This window comes from Oryzias melastigma, linkage group LG12 (genome assembly GCF_002922805.2).
Source record: "Oryzias melastigma strain HK-1 linkage group LG12, ASM292280v2, whole genome shotgun sequence".
NCBI classification, from domain to species: domain Eukaryota; kingdom Metazoa; phylum Chordata; class Actinopteri; order Beloniformes; family Adrianichthyidae; genus Oryzias; species Oryzias melastigma.
In genome coordinates, this window is record NC_050523.1 from 3,532,441 (window position 1) to 3,549,500 (window position 17,060).

Genomic DNA, 17,060 nt, shown 5'->3' on the forward strand with positions numbered 1-17,060 from the left:
ACACCTTGATAGATGGGTCCGAGAGCGGTTCCTTGTCCAGGACCACGATTCAGTTCTTCAGACTGAAACTTTGTTCCGCTTTATCAAGGAAACCAACTCTGGTTCACTTTAAGCGGACCAAATATGTCCAGTCTGAATACACCCTTAAATAGAGCTTTATTGGCACTTTCTAATGTCGTTGTCACTTTCTGCCAATCAACGGGTGGCTACAGCGGCTCCACCCAAATAGTGGCCCTACAACCGGTAGGGGCTTCCAAGAGGTGCAGTCATGGTAACACTCAAAATACCGACTGGACTGCTCAGTTTAAACAAGCCTTAACTGACTCTGTTTTGGCGCCTAATCCTCTGTAATTTTATTTCATAAATGTAATTCATTTTGCTATTTTTGGGTAAAAAAAAAAAAAAAAGGCATTTTTTTCCCCCAGCTTGTCTCTCGTTCATAAAAACTACTTCCATCACATGTGCAAAAGGAATGTTCAAAGAAAGCCTTCAACCCGTAAAAAAAGGCGCATAAAAACAGTTGTTGTTGGGAATAATCAGAAGTGCATGTTGCCGCACAGTTGAACAGCTGTATTACATTTACCACACATTATTTTAGGAGCCAGCACAAGAAATAAGAGCTTTGAAAGCCATGCCAGGAGCTCTTCAAAGTGAAGAGGGAGAAGTGCTGGATCTCTGAAGCCTCTGCAGCTTCCGCTTTGGGCTTAAGCGCCATAATGTCCACTGACAGCACAGCAAAGTCAGAAACAATGTTGGTTTATGTCCATATTTCAAAGATGCATCTGCACATGTGCACACTAAAGTCATAATTCATGTTTTAACAGTTGTAAAATGGCTCGAAAACAAAAAGCGTTTCCAGAGGAATCCACGTTCTCTACAAACTTTATCTTCAGATTTGAGGCCAGAATAAAACATCAATGGTAAATAAGAGGACAAATATTCACTTACATAACATGTGAAACAACAAACCGTTTTTAGACTCATCCCATGAAGCTCTTCAAGCTCTTATAGTACGTTTACACCAAGCTCGGAAACGCGCCACTTCCAGTGAGAAGTCTACGTTGAAGCGTGTAAATGTGCCTTTTGAGTTTTCACGTTAAAACTATTGTGTCACTATACAGGTTTTTAACAGGTAACCAAACCCTAAATCCAGTTTTTTTTGGCTGTTGGCCTCTATAAAAATGGGGCTTTAAAATTGCTTTTTGTACATACAAAACATGCGACCATTGAATACTTTTGTATATCGGGAAAAAAAGGCTGAAGAAAGACTCACGAGATTTGCACCATTTTGACTTCTTGCTCTTCCAACTGAGAGTACATGGGTTGGTATCGGGTTAGCGCCTTATGCTAAAAGTTCGTTCAAAAATGCCAGTTTAGCATGTTCTTGATTCCACGTGTGTAGGTACCATTAGATGTATATATTGGTATGAATTGATTTATATAGACATTTGTTGTCAAATGCTTATTTTTAGAAATCGCACATAGATGTGGCCAAAATATGACCCTTTACTGGATGAATCTCAGGCCTAAATGACAAAAACCATTAGTGCTGATCAGAAATAGCATGAGTCCCCATAAAGGGACACTTTAGGGTCCTCTTGTCACAAACGGGCAGGCAGCTGGTTCCACATGCAGCAGGTTTATTAGTTAAGACAAAAACTAAAAGTCCACAAAGCTAAATCAGGGTCAGACGGGCAGAGGTCAATCACAAGCATGGGATCATCCAAGAAGAGACTAGAGTTGTCAGAGTCCAGGCGAGGGTCAGGGCAGGCAGCAAACAGAGATAAAGCAGGGTCAGAAACAGAAGATAGAAACGCTCAGTAATGCAGGCAGAGTGGCCCAAACAATACTTCGCACTGAGTGAGGTCTGTGAACCACAGATGTTTACATCTAAATGTTAGTAATGACCTTTTGCTTTAGCATGACTTCATAAAGCCTTAAAACTGATGTTGTCGTGTATTTGCCATGCCCTGGCAGCTATGTGCTAATGCAGAAGTATTGATGATGTCATTGCGGGTTAGTAACATCCAAATTTGAAGACTACTTTTCTATTATTCTGTTTGGAGGCATAATGTAGGCGTAGGGAGAGGGGAAGAATTCGGATTTAGCCTTACACAGGGCTTTTGATTTTGGCTAAACGATTTTACAAAATATATAGTTAGACTGGGACTTTAAAGGGAAAATTATGTTTTTGCCTCATATGCAAAAGTATGTAAAAATGTGACAATTTGATCAATTAGCAATTTTGAGTCATTAATTGGTGGAATGAGGCCAAACAGGAAAACTGAACTGATGTTGATCATCTGAGACACTTTGACATAAATTCTAAAGCACAACTCAAAAACCCCAACAAACTTCACACTTTTCTGCATTAAAAACACCATTAATGAAATGCAGAAATGCTTTATGCCCCCCACCACACTCTTTCCTCAGACCACCCTCCACTTCCACAGAAAAAAGAAACACTTAACACAGCAGCAGAAGCTCAGCCATTAACACAGCTCTGAGCCTGTAAAGTGAAAACAAAAGATGCGTTTAACCCCCTCAGGCTCATGCTGATTACACACTCTGCACTAATGCAACAATTATCCACACTCTATCCAATTTCCTTTAGTATGCACACACACACATTCATGCATTCATGTGTGTGTCCAGGCTGTAAAGCCCATCTGCACACGTGTGACGTCACCTGGCGGCGGGGTGATTAGTCTGTAAACTCAGTGTGAAGCAAAGCAGACAGCTGCAGATACATCGTTCTGCCAGTGAAAGAAAGAAAAAAAAAAAAAACATAAATCCTGACTTATAACCAGCGCTGTGAGTCCATGAGGCTGTTGATGTGCTTCAGTGTCCACCAGAGTCTGTGTTTGGCAGCAGACAGGTGTAAAAAAGCACCCTCTTCACGTGGATCATTTCTCTAGATTGAAAGCGAGGCTGATCTCTCCAAGACGCGCTGACAGACATAATGGTCAGAGTTCAGGTTCACCCCCGCCCCCCTCCCTTTCAGCTCATGTTCGCCAAATTGTGTTATGCCTGAAAGACGAAGCACCATCAACTTGTGGAGCTCGCCTCTTAACCTGTGAACCAGCAGTGATAGAAGCTCCCTCTCGGTTTGACAGGTCATCAACCGCCTGGAATCTGACGGGACGGCGGTCGCAAAACGTCTTTAATGAGCTTAACCAACCCGAGCCGGGGTTAACCGGCTACACGATCAGGGTGAGCGCAAACCAGCTCCACTTGGTGCAGATGGGCAGTTTTCCAGTTCCAGTTTTTCCCTAAAACTTTGTGGTATTTAGTGTAATGACGATCAGTTTAGGGGAACTATAATCAAGTTTTTTTCATTTGAATGATGATAAATAAAAGTAAAATACTCCCCCTCATTCATAATGCTGAAAGAGTTTCATTTTAATGGTGTATTCTCCTTTGTTTCTTTTAATGTGAACCAGAGTTTGTTTCCCTCAATAACCTCAAACAAATTTTCAGTCTGAATACACTCAAGTGGACTCTGGTCTGAGACTAGGAACCGCTCTTGGACTCATCTTTTGTGATGGGCTTGGTTTGTTTCCAGTTAGCGGCTTGGAGGTTGGAGACCTGTGATTTCATGGGAAGAGCCAGCATGTCAAAAAACAACAAGTTGGGGACGCCCAAAGCATCAAAAAGTGATGCAAAAGGTGTTTCACCGTGCCAAAATATTTGATATATTTATTTTTGCAATATGGACGCTGTCCTGGTGGAGTCAGAGGTCATCCGTTAGTGGTGATTGTTCTGAACTGGTCAGATTATAGTTTGATTAACTTAATCTACAGAAAAATATCCTGAAAAATAAAAGATTATCAAAAACATATTAAAAAAGGAAAATGGTTATTCTGACAAATAGAATGACTGAGTGATAGCTGTTAACTTCTCTTTAGAAGTCTATGGGATTTGGGCTTCTGGGAGCCAGCTGGTACTTCCTGTTTGGTTCACCAGATTGTCAGATACGGTTAATAGTCCCCAACATTTTAGTATTTCATTATCATGAAGATATTTTCATGGCTATACGAGGCCGAAGTCGGCATCCAATTCGATTCAGTCATATAAACGGGTATTTTCTAAATAAAATAATAAGCATAAGCAGTTTTATTGGCAGTGTTGTTGTAACATTAGAGAGTCGGTTGCTGTATGTTATGTAAAGCGTGGTTGGTGTGTGGGAACAACTGTCACCATAAATCCATATTTCCACTAGAATGGTTTTGTCTGTTAAATGCTGTGATTTTGAAGTCTTTAAGGTTCTTCTTTTGTTTCCTTGCTGAAAGAAACTTTACAAAGACTTTCAAATTTTCCTAACTTTTTTTAGCTTGAGGCTTTTAATTTGGCAGTCAGTGTAGCCGCTTTAGAAAGATAGAGGGTGTATTTAAGACACGTGAACGTTATGATGTGAAGAATAAGTCGTTGGCGGACGTGGAAGAAAGAATCTGGTAGTTTAGCAAACCGTTCAGAATCAGATAATTTATAAAACGGAAATATTGTATGTTGGGTTTTTTTCGGACATGCTTTTATCCAGAAGCCCTTTCAGATTCCTCACACCATTCTAGTTCATAATATCATCCAAAGATGTCCTTCATTTCAAATTAAATGTTGTGAATCTCTCAAATCTTGACTTAGAGGTAAATACAATTTTCTTGATGACCTCAATTAACAAATCCCGTATAATCTTAAAACTGCTTTTTGCTAACAAGGTTGCAACTTTTTTGCTTTAAACTTTGGTTGCTAAGGTAAATTAGAACATTTGGACTATATAGACACAGAAACGCCCAGGCATGACGGCCAGCCTCACATAAATGAGGAATGGTTGCTACGGACCAATCAGGTGACTTCAGCAGAGGCTGACTCCACTAAGCTATCATAGGCAGTCCTGAACCATTTAAAGTGTCTGACCTGATGTAAAGATGGTTTCACCCGCGTGAATATTTTTGTTTTATTATAAACGTTAAGTTTAATTTAAAAAAGTGTCCATTTAGAGAGGACGACAGAAGGAAAGAATGCGTCTGTTTTGGTGGAAACTGTCTGCCTGACAGATAAACGGACAGATGGCAGATGAATGGATGGAGGTCAGAGTCAGCTATTTAAAAAAAGGGGGACCCCTCGGAGTGAGTGATCTGCGGGGCAGATAATGGGGCTGTCAGAGGGAAGTCAGGACCCCGGCGGGGGCCGCGCTCCCCTGGGAGACGGATCACAGATGTCTGACCCGGGACCCTCCCGGTTAACTGCGAAACACAAGCCCTAACCTTTTCTTTCTCCGTGTCTCCCTTTCTCCTCCTTTGTGCTCCCCTTTCCTAATCTATTGTGAAACATGTTTTTAATTTCTGCCCCGTCTCCGCCTCCCTCCTCCGTCCTAACTTTTCTCATGCGTTGAGCGTAATCGCCTCTGTCCTCAGACGGTAAACACCACGTAGCCGCCCCAAACAGCAACAGCAAACAAAGACACGCCTCCTTCTGTGTCCTAAAAAAAGCAACAAACCCCAAAAAATCTTTTCCAGTGATGAGTTATAATTAGAAAACTGAGCTGACTCCACTGTGAACCCCAGACAGTAATGTTTGCTTAACCTGAGCCATGCGGTCACAGATCATACCTGAGATCCAATCACACAGGACGATGACGAGCCTGCGGCGGGGAAACCAGTCTGCACTTAGCTCCGCCCACTCATATCAGGACGATGGCTGGAACTTCAGGGCACAGCTTTAATCTACTTTGAAGTCCAATCCTGACTTAATTTACACACAAAATGACAAAAAACTTTTTTTTTGTTTGCATGACTGTAGACCCACAGATGTTGTAACTTGACCTCACAACCGTCTCTGCTGCCTTCACCTGGACAGTGCTCACCCCGCTCATCGATTCCAGAGCGTTAGATCGACGCCTGCGTCTCAAACAGCAGTGAAAACCGTCAGAATGAAGGTTTTTAAAGTTTCACAGCAGCTTTGTTGAGCTTAAAACAGATGAAACAGAAAGCTATTTCTGGTCCTTTGAGTCCAAATTTTTACTAACGTGATTTTTTGGTATTTACTTGAAACTGGAAAGCGAAATGCAGAGATAATGCTTAAGTAATTAAGTTAATTAAAAATTCACAAATCAACTAGCTAAATATTAATATGTATATGTTAGTAGTAGCATGCTAATGCTAATTTCCCCAAGTACAAGCGCATATCTTACATTGCTTCCTCTTGTTCCCAAAATTGCGACAATTAAGAAGTTTGAATTAGCTTAGCTCCCATAATTCATATATTTTGTACATTTGTTTTTCCAAGATTTTAAGACTTTTAATTCATTATTTTAAAAACAAATGAAAATATAAAAGATTAGCTTCAGTTAGCATTTCCTTACAGCTTTGCCTACTTTACAATCCATTTGTGTTTTTGTCAAAATAAACGTTTTCATTATTGTAGACATTTTAAGAGGTAATTATTATCGTTTACATCTTAAGAGAGACTCTCTCTGTAAGCAGACGCATTTCGCTTAAACAGTGTACCAATCAGATTACAGATCAGGTAGGACACTGGCTTTATAACTCTGATGTTAGCAGAATTATGCTAATTTCTCTTAATGTTAGTATTAGGATGCTAATACTTTATCTTGGAAAACCGTAACTGATCCTTATGTCTTTAAGTTAATGAAAAACTGATAAAACAAAATTTAAAACCAGCTGTCTCTACCCGATCTGTAACGACTACCCAGACAGTCTCCTGCATGTGTGAATCTAACCTCCATTCCTCTTGCTGCTAACATCGCAACAGTTTAATTACCACAAATTTATACATTTTGTAAGCTTGTTGGACTACTTCTTTGGACTACTTTAAACCAAGAAACAAAGTTTGAAAGATTTCAACAGAAGTTTTGTCTGGCAGTAAAATGCAGAGTAATCAGGTAACAGTTGAAGCAAACAAACATTCATTGTGACTCAGCTGACCTACTTCCCAACCAGGCACAGTAATAGCTACTGGACGTGCCGCATTCAGGCTGCCAGAGGTGATAATGACTAGTCAGCATCTTCCAGTCAAAACCTAAACACTGCTTCCATAGTGATGGTTAAACCAGAGCTCAAACAAAGACAACCAGGCCTATAGTTAAGGTGCGAAGGCTCAGAGAGATGTGGACCACACGTTTAAAAAAAACCTTGAACCAAAGAATTAGCTGCTATGATGAGAGGAGATTTGGAGTTAAAGAGGGCTGATTTTAGAACATGAGTGTCCCTGCTGTTATTGTTCCTTAACATAAATACAACATGATAATCTGACTTAATTTATGTCACTTAGAAATGAATAACAGCTTCCCTCCGTTCTCATTTGTTTTAGGTTAGTTTTAATTTGAAAATCCTCAGAGTTTTTGCCAAATCGTCTTCAGCTATATTTTTTCACACGCTCAGACTGGAATGTATTGATTTATTTGTTTTTCTTCAGGTTAATAATTGCTTGGAGGAAGCAGAAGCGACGACCCTGTTGTTGAATAGGAGAAACAGGTGTACAAACAGGAAAGACGTGCGTCCTGTCGTATTGTCCGACTGTAATCCACCACAGCAGAAGGTAAGAATCTTGAAAATATCAGACCAGTATTCCACAATGTCAAAGTAGATACACAATAAACCAAAGATTTCTGCGTAACAAGCTGTTAAACTTGTGGAATCCAAAGTATTATTCACATACTGACATAAAAATGTGTTTCATAATGCAGCAGTGTTTACTGCAATATTCTCATAATCTATTTCTATGTGGTTGTATTTGTTAAGACAAATCACCTCTGAGCTCTGCAGTCATCATGTGTGGAGATGGAATGGCACCATCGATTGCAGTGCTTAACTGTGGGAAAGGATTATGTAAATTTCCCAACAATTGGACACAGATACAGGGGATTATGGGAGTCGGTTGGAGTTTTGCTCTAATTTATGATGGAGAAATACCTCAAGAAAGATTGAATTCAGAGGAAAACATGTGTCTTCTGCTCCGTGGATTCTATTATTAACACAGAATGTCTCTGCTAACACCGGGTTTGTGTTGTTACTAGTTACTCTTTGTGTTCTTTAGAGTGTGTATCTGCATGTGGGTAAAGTTAGCCTTAGTTACAGTAAATAAAGTCTACCACCTTGTTAGACTTGTTTATACCACGCTTACTGTTTTCAAGTGTGTTAATAATTTTTATTAATGTAACCATATTTCAAATGAAAAATGCAAAAATGTGGGGAAATAATCAAATAAGTTAGGATTTAATCACACTGAATCTGTTTTACATATATTTAAATGTTTAAATGTCAAGTTTGAGCTACGGTTTACCTGGCGTTCACAAACACATCATCGAATGTTTATATCCAAGTTATCATTTTTGTCTCACAAACTAGTTTGATAGATTGGAAAACTGACGTCAAGAACAGTTTAAGACAGGATGGGCAAACTTTTAGACTTGTGGGCCACAAGGGGCTCGAAAACATGACAGAAGGGCTGGACCAAAAGTAGATTTGTGGAGTGTTTTTGTAATCCACCAAAGAGATGAATTTGGATGAAAACTCGTCTTTGCATTTCAAAAATGTGTGGCTTTTTCTCTCATTTTAGAGCCTATTGCACCAATGGGTTGATGTCCCTTGGAGAAAAACGCAAATAATCGACATAAGCCTGTCCAACTCAAAAAACACACATGAACGTCAGAAAAACAACATATATCCCAACAGCACATCAATGCAGAATAACTTTCTGCACCTACAGACAAAGGTCAATGTATTTGTTATGTCATCTAGGACACACCAGAATTATATCATTTATTCCAGTTTGGTTGGCCAGACTACATAAGTAAATGGGCCACATTTGGCCCGCGGGCCGTAGTTTGCCCACCCCTGGTTTAAAGGGGCCATACCATAAAAAAACGATATATATGGATATAGTTTACTTTGAAAGGCTGAAGAGAATCATGGTATGTTATAATTAAGACATCAACAGTGACTCTGGTACTATTTGATTGGACTTTTTTTTATTTTTGGATGTAAATGGATTCCATGAGGGGATCTGATAATCCACTGAGATCAAATCAACGGATTTATAGAGTCCTTATTGCACAAAGTAGCTCAAAGCGCTGAACTTTAACACCACATATTCGAACTATTCCCACAAAATATGGGCGATAATGAAAATGTTTTTGAGTAAGGGGGTAAAATACAAACAAAATATCAACTAGCAAAATACTGTACATACATGTTAGCATTAGCATGCTAATACTACTATTAGGAGAAATTTCACCAGCTAGAACGGATTTGTTTTTTTCAACATAAAAAGGGGGTTGACCCACATGTGTGGATTTTTGGGTCGTCCCGGCCCGTGGGTGGTTGTAGAGAGGACCAGCCCCTTCCAAAGATTTACGTGAGTTTAAAAACATAAAAATGTTCATGGCATGACTGCATCTCAACCTACACTTACCTGTGTGTTGTATTAGTGTTTATTACAACTATCACCCGCAGCATACCCGTAGATAAAATAAGCTTTACGCTCTACGAGCTAGCTTAGCGGTCGACATCCTTGATATTTTGTAAGTACCCTGTAAAGGTTTGCCCATTTTTCACCCCTACGACCCATATCTAGTCGTAGGGGTAGTTGAGCCATAAAGTAGGCTGTATGAATGCAAAATGCTAATTCCAACAACGACACCCTATCTACTACACAAAGGAACAAAGTGCCCTGCCATTATTGTCCTTGAAACACAACAGTGTGGCACCATCACATTACAGATTTTTTCAAAGACTTGAGCCAAACTGCAAATATCTGCTTATCTCTTGCTAACATGAAGACCGTCTTTGAGGGTTTTACAGTTATCCCACAGCTTTGATTCTCAGTCCCAGACTGACTCTGTCTCCATCCTGATCAATATTCAAACATGTCCAACACGGCATCTGCCAGTAAAGACAAAGGATTGGAGGCGGAGAGGAAAACTGGAGACAGAAACCTGATTACAACCAGCTTAATAACGAGTCTGCAGTTGCTCAGGGACTAGAAGGCTAAAGGCCGTGCAGCTGCAGAACCAACCGCCGCTCTGCTGTCTTTTCCCCTGAGATTGACCCCACAGATGAACAAAAACCCCACTGGAGATTCCTTCTCCTCATTTCATCCGACTGGAGAGTCCAACAACCCCCAAGTCTGCCCCCACCAGTCATTCATTCCTTTCTTTCCGGGCAGGTGTAGGATGAGGGCTTTGTTATTGTGAGGACCCCAGCAATGCTGATTTTACAGTAAACAGTGGGCAGCTTTTCTGCCGGAAGCAAATCTACCCCCAGGGAAGCCTCATCTCCGGGAACCAGAGGGAGGTCCGGAGGATGTCGAAGGCCTAAAGAAAAAAAAATGCGACTGGGGGAAAAGGGAATGGCACCAGGAGAAAAAAATGTGATTAGCTCCAGTGCTGCTTAATCTGATCAGTGTGCATGACTGGCTGGGAGGACAATTTTTTTCTTTAAAGATTTTTTTAGTGGGGTGTGGGGGGTTTGGAATTGGCCGTCTCAGAACAAAGACAACTCATGCAAAAGGTCATCACAATAAAATTCATGTCTGGTTCATTTCATTTTGGGAAATTGAGTCATCCTCCTGTTGAGCTTTTCTATAGTTACCAGACTGGACAAAAATAGTTCAGTTTTCAAAACTTGTGTGAATTCTAATCTAATATAAACGATTTATGATTAAATCCAAAAGTTAACGTCAGACATTATTTGAAAATGTATTTAAAAAACGAATAAAGAGCAATCAGAGATTATTTAGAGAAGTGAAGGCAGTTTGGAATCAGTTCTTTAGAAAAGTCCCACATAGAAAGTCACATATCTTTAATTCCTGTTAACTTTTTTTTTTATTTTCATTATACACGAGACATCTCTTGAATTACAGGAAAGCAATTACTCATGATTTCAATCAGAAACAATTAAAAAGGACCTGTAAAAGTATTAAAATATACTGTATTTTTTGACAATTAACTGCAATCAAAACAGCACTAAAACAGGATTGAACTACACTACCCAGAATGCCTAGAGGGAGATGATTGGTCAGGGGGATTGATGGAGAGTTTTCATGTTTCCCTCTTTATCTGCAATAATTAGCCGTTACAGAAAGCAGCATGCGGTTTTGTAGTTGATCAAAACTATATTCGTCGAGATTATTTATCGCCACGTACCGCAGAAAATTGGTTCCGTTTCTTTAAGCACAACAAGAATTTATCCATAAGGCAAACTTAGGAATTTTTTAGTGCACCGTATGGTCAAAAATAAATAGGAATGCGTTGAGGTAAAGCTGTGGAAAAGAACTTTTCTTGAAAAGTAAAGAGAACGGAAGCTATTTTGCTAGCTGTTAGCTGTAAAAGAAACCGTATAGCTAATGAGGCAACGGATGCTTTTCTTGGTGAAGTAAATCTGAGAAATCTGAAGCCTCGTTTCCACCGAGTGGTCCGGTAAGGAGTAGTACGGTACAGACGAGTTCATTCTGACCAACTGAGCCGTTTGTTTTCACGGCGCATGTGTGGTGTAGACCGCTAGCGTACCATTGTGGTGCAACGACTAGAAAAACAACAATAACGGAGGTCATCCAGCAACTCGTCTTTTTATTGCTTTACTTTTTTTACATCACGTATAACAGGACTTTAATGCTGTTTGAAAAAAGATTTCAGGAGGCTAAAAGGAATACCGCTGTAAAGAGGAAAACGAAAAAGCTAGCTTAGCGCTATATTGGCACTTTCTAAAGCTCAAAATACTGGATCATACCGGACTGGACCACACAGTGGAAACAAATGTTTTTGCGACTCTATTTTTAGATTGTTGAGGAAAAAGATAAAACTTGTTAAAAAAACATACAAAAAGAACACTAAACAGTGGCTATTTGGACATACTGGGGTAAACTCCTTTTATTAATACTTTATAATTTGGAAAACTGTTAAACAGCAATGAAACTCCACCTTTTGGTGGCATTTACCACCATTTACTGTAAGTATTATGAGATGGACTGGAGAAAAGTCCATTTGTGAAGTGGCGGTATGAACACAGACACACAGAAGACTACTTAGACTGTAGTTGGAAATACCCTTACAAACCTGGAATGGAAACTTCAGTAACGTAATGTGACCCACTTTGGGCTTGGGCTGGATCTTAATGCTGTCTTTTCCTTACATGACATAATTTTACAGCCAAATAAACTGTTTTCTGTGTCACCAGGCTTAAATAAAACCGGCGATCTTTTCATAACAGAACTTCCTAGATGCTTCGTTTTATTGGCCACATATGACAAGCCAAAGCAGACTACAGAGGATACAAATATTGACCGAAATAAAGTCCCGATCATGAAAACCAGATGTGTCTTTAAACGGTTTTGTCCGAATGTACAAGTGCAGACATGATAGTTTGATGGAAATGAGGCTAGCTTGTTATCGGGCAATCTACACTGAGGGAAATCCACCAAGAGGATACGCGGCAAAAACTGTATTCCAGATGTTCGTTGGAGCTGCACAGAGTCATCTGCGTTGACCTTTGACACCGCAGCCGCCATTCAATTAGTGGATTCCACACTCGGGTCATGGAGACCCCACGGTCCTGGCTTTGGTTTCAGGTCTGATTACCATCAGCATTATTTACTTTTTGGATCTAAACGCTTAAATGAGATGAAAGTTACAAAAATTTCCAGTAGGAATATATCGACCGATCCCATAAATCACTACCAGAGTTCTGGAAAAATAAGGACAGACCTGCCAACAAGTCCCAGCGAGGCACTAGAGGCAGATGATGTGGTCTGAATGGACGCGTTCGCAGTCGAGACGTTTGTTTCGTGTTTTTCTAACATGGTTTTCACCATCATCTGCAGGGAGAAGCCTGGTAATATTTTTTCCATTTTCGTCAAAGAGACTAAAGAAGGGGGGTAGGAAATACTTTGAAGGACCTTTCCAAACCATCTGCACCGCCGAAGCTGCCAAGGGAGCAGCAAGAAACGTGGGGCTTTATTGTGGCTTAAATGGTGGAGATGAGCGCACCACAGGGGCATAATGAATGAAGCTTGGGCGCTTTTTTAATGGGAGCACGTGCACTGGCACATGGACTCAAACCGCTGACATCTTTAACACTTAAACAGCATTAAAGCAGCTGAAATCCCTGAAAAAATTACTGAAGGGTTGTAGGCAATTACACAAACTGAGCTAACACAATCAGGTAGTCATTTAGAAGATAACCCCGTCCCATCTTGAGTTACACGTTGGTCATTTCTCCATCGTGGCCCCAGGGGACCATTCTCTTTCAAACATAAACACAGGTGGGAACCAGTTCGAATGTGGAAACTTGACACTAAATGTAGACTAGAATCTGACCTCTACAGACTTTCTCAGCTTCAGATTGGAGCTAGCCTGGATTTATCTTGTAGAATAAATGAACTTCTGGATGAGTGGAAAACTTCTGAGGAGTTTGAGGACAGAGTGACACATGGACAACAGATTAGGGTCTGGCTCCGTCTGAACTGCCACGAGTTTCAACTGTGAGAGGAAACGTGGAGCGGCCAGAACCCTGGAGATGTTTGGATGACAAAGTCCTCACATCTGAGACTCGGATTCTTCTACCAGAACCCGCGTCGCAGCCGCTGGAGCGGAGAGGAGTTCGGAAACGTTTCCTCCAGGCGCGCGTACTTACGCGTCACCGCCGCCGTCTGTCTTTCTGCGGACCGCCGGGTCTTCAGGGGATCGATCCTCCGAGCGAACCAGCGGGCGATGCGGACCCTCCTCTGGGCTTTGACGGGGGCTTCACTCTCGGGGGGTCTTCATCCTCCGCCACGCGTCCTCCAGAACCACCGCGGAATGAATGGCTGCGTCCGTGCGCCTCCTCCAGTCCGGACAGACGGGCTGACTGCTGCTGGGATGGGAGTGACTTCCCCGGCAGCGCCCTCCCCCATCCACGGTCCCCTCTGCCCCTCTGGGGGCTTTTCTGCTCTGTTTAAGGCTTCAGTCAGGGGGGGCAAACATAAAAGCATTCAGGAGAGGCGTCAACAAAGAAATAATCTACAGATAAAGCACTTTCACACAAGATTAGGATGACAAAAGTCACAACAATAACAACAAACAAATAAGTAAACAAAAAACGCAATTTCAAATAAATCTGTCTCAACTTTGGCTTTAAACGCTAAACGATTGGTAAAAACATTTTTTCCTTTTGCCTTTTGTTTTTTTTATTTAAAACTCAAATGAAAAAAAAAGAATCTGGTAAAAATAAACCGGAAATAAAAAAGGCAAAAAAAAAACTTCTACAAATGAATAAAAAGTGAAGAGCTTTGAGTTAAGAATTCAAATTTTCACTTTGATTTTGAGACTAGAATTGTGAAGAAACATTGTTTTTGTTACATTGTTTATATGTGCTATAAAAAAGGAGTCACAGGTATTGGGAATACTCCAACGTGGCTAACGCTTCAAAGGCGGCTAAAACTTTCATCACGGCTAAAGCTTCTAATGTGGCTAACTCTTCTCACACGGCCAATGCCTCAAACATAGCTAATCCTTCTAACTCGGGTAACTCTGCTAACGCAACTAGCACAGCTAAAGCTTCTGATGCCGCTAAAGCATCTAACGCCTCTAACCTGGCTAACGCTTCTAACTCAGGTAATAGTTCGAACAAGGCTAAAGCTTATAAGGCTTCTAAAGCAGCCGAAACTTTCTATGCGACTAACACTTTTAACGGGGCCAATACTTCTAATGTGGCTAACAATTCTAACGCAGCTAAATTGCTAACACAGCTAACGCTTCTAACGCAGCTAACGGTTCTAACACGGCAAAACCTTATAACACGGCTAACGCTTCTAACGTGGCTAAAGCTTCTGATGAACCTAAAGCTTCTAACGCCGCCAAAACTTCTAATGTGGTCAACGCTTCTAATGTGGCTAACACAACTAACAGTTCCAACATGGTAAAAGCTTCTGATGCAGCTAAAGCTTCCTATGCCTCTGACGTGGCTAATGCTTCTAATGGTGCTAAAATGCCTAACTCTTTTGATGCAGCTAAAGCTTCTTATGCCTCTGACATGGCTAACACTGCTAAAACGGCTAACTCTTTTAGCGCAGCTAACAGTTCTAACATGGCTGAAGTTTCTGATGCACCTAAAGCTTCTAACTCCACCAGTATCTCTAATGTGGCTAACGCTGCCAACATGACTACCAGAGCTAAAGCTTCTGATGCACCTAAAGCTTCTAACGTCGACAAAACCTCTAATGTGGCTAACACAACTAACAGTTCAAACATGGCTAAAGCTTCTGATGCAGCTAAAGCTTCCTATGCCTCTGACGTGGCTAATGCTTCTAACGGTGCTAACATGGCTAAATCTTCTAACGCAGCTAACAGTTCTAACACGGTTAAAGCTTTTGATGCGGCTAAAGCTTCTTATGCCTCTGACGTGGCTAACAGTTCTAACACGGCTAACTCTTCTACAAGGCTAACAGTTCTAACACGGCTGAAGCTTCTGATCCACCTAAAGCTTCTAAGGCCACCAACATGCTGCTGACATGACTAGCACAGCTAAAGCTTATGGTGCAGTTAAAGCTCCTAACGCTACTGACGTGGCTAACGCTTTTGATGCTGCTAACGTGGCTAACTCTTTTAACGCAGCTAACAGAACAAAAGAGTGACACAATTTCACTCCACAAGGATATTAGGAAGCTTTTGTGAAGTTTCAAAATTTCTAAAAACTAAAACTCCTTCAAAGTCTGAGCTTTTGGTATATTTGAAGTATTTCTATTCTTTTATAAAACTTTAAGCTTTTGTTTTCTAAACTGTGGTAGAAAAACATTTAAGCTAACATACTAGCTTGGGTCTAAACATCAGAAACTTTATTTTAATATTCGGGTTTTTTAAATTCAGATCGACCACTTGGATACTGTTTCCTATACATATAGGGAAGAATTTGAGGCTCCAGATGAAAAATTGTTGTCCTGAGATGTTACTCATCGTCCCGCCGTGGACCTCTGCTGTAAAAACAACCTGTTACTGCAGAATTAGACAGACAATCTCTTCAAATCCAAGTCTGAGCCTTTGCTGGGGGGCTGACAGCTGGACCTACAACCCAACACCCCTCGGATGAACACGAGGAAGCTCAGTGGATCCAAGCCAGACTCATGTCCAGACACGCGTCTGTCCATCCTTCTGTCTCGTCTATTTTGATTAATTCAATAGAACTGACCGGCACCAAAACAGAACTGGTGTCAAACAGCAGCTTTAGTGAATTCACGAACACTCCATCGACTGTTTTGACTAAGACATGAACTGTGGGGCCAGGCCTTCGGTCCCCTTTCATTTCTGCTTTCTTGGTCAGTCAATTGAAGCCTAAATGGAGCTGAAACACAGAGGAAGTCTTGTGACTTGAAGGTTTTTGGCTAAACATTGCAGTTATTGTCAGTAACAACTGCCCTGATGTTATCGGGCCTTCCCCGGGATGGCCGTTGCTCTGGCTGACCTTCAGTGTCTCTGTCAGATTGAGATCACATTTGTTTGCTGAAGAAATGCCCCAGTTGCTTCAAATTGTTCAAATAAATAAAGTTAGCTTCCTTTATTCAGATCTAAGTGGGTTTTAAACTCTGAAGTTTCTTTTTTTTCCCATCAAATACTGTGGAGTGTAACTCTTATCATAAATAGCATCGAATTACTTTTTTGAAGCAATAAAAAAAATGAAGTCAAATTGTTTTTGTCCCCACCCCGTCACATTTAGTACAATTGAAAAGCCCCAAATGTTCTCTGTTCATAACAAAAGGAGTTCATTCAATAGTATGCAGTGAATGGGAGATATTCAGGCTTAGAAATGTGCATTGCTGTCAGAGTTTTCTATCCAAAATGTCATTGTTCAAAGCAGTGAAAGTGTGAGGCAACTGTAGATGAAAGTGAACACAATCTGTTTTTCTGCTTACCTTTGGACACTTGCAGCTTTTTCAAATTCATTTTGACTTAAATTATTGAGCTAAATGTTCTATTTACCTTCAAAGTCCAGTTTTTCCACAGTTTGTTATAATATCACTGGAGTCATTTAAAGCTGCTTTCATTAAACAGCCTTTTATTGTTGTAGCATCAG

At 40.7% G+C, this 17,060-nt stretch overlaps 1 protein-coding gene and 1 long non-coding RNA gene across 8 annotated transcripts in view; one reads left to right on the forward strand and one right to left on the reverse strand.

Annotated features, from left to right (window-relative positions):
- Positions 1-13,931, reverse strand: part of lhfpl2a (LHFPL tetraspan subfamily member 2a) — a 47,402-nt gene extending 33,471 nt beyond the window's left edge. For 2 of the 3 annotated variants that reach the window (XM_024298742.2, XM_024298740.2), the window contains exon 1: positions 13,650-13,931. The gene's annotated coding sequence lies outside the window, so the exon portion shown is untranslated. Of the gene's footprint in view, positions 1-5,609; positions 5,746-13,649 lie in introns of those variants that run through there. The other variant, XM_036214628.1, reaches the window with a different exon arrangement.
- LOC118599471 overlaps positions 1-17,060 on the forward strand; it is a 73,972-nt gene that overhangs the window by 11,672 nt on the left and 45,240 nt on the right. For 4 of the 5 annotated variants that reach the window (XR_004948852.1, XR_004948850.1, XR_004948849.1 and 1 more), the window contains exon 2: positions 7,435-7,557. This is a non-coding gene — a long non-coding RNA (uncharacterized LOC118599471). Of the gene's footprint in view, positions 1-7,434; positions 7,558-7,760; positions 8,587-17,060 lie in introns of those variants that run through there. The other variant, XR_004948851.1, reaches the window with a different exon arrangement.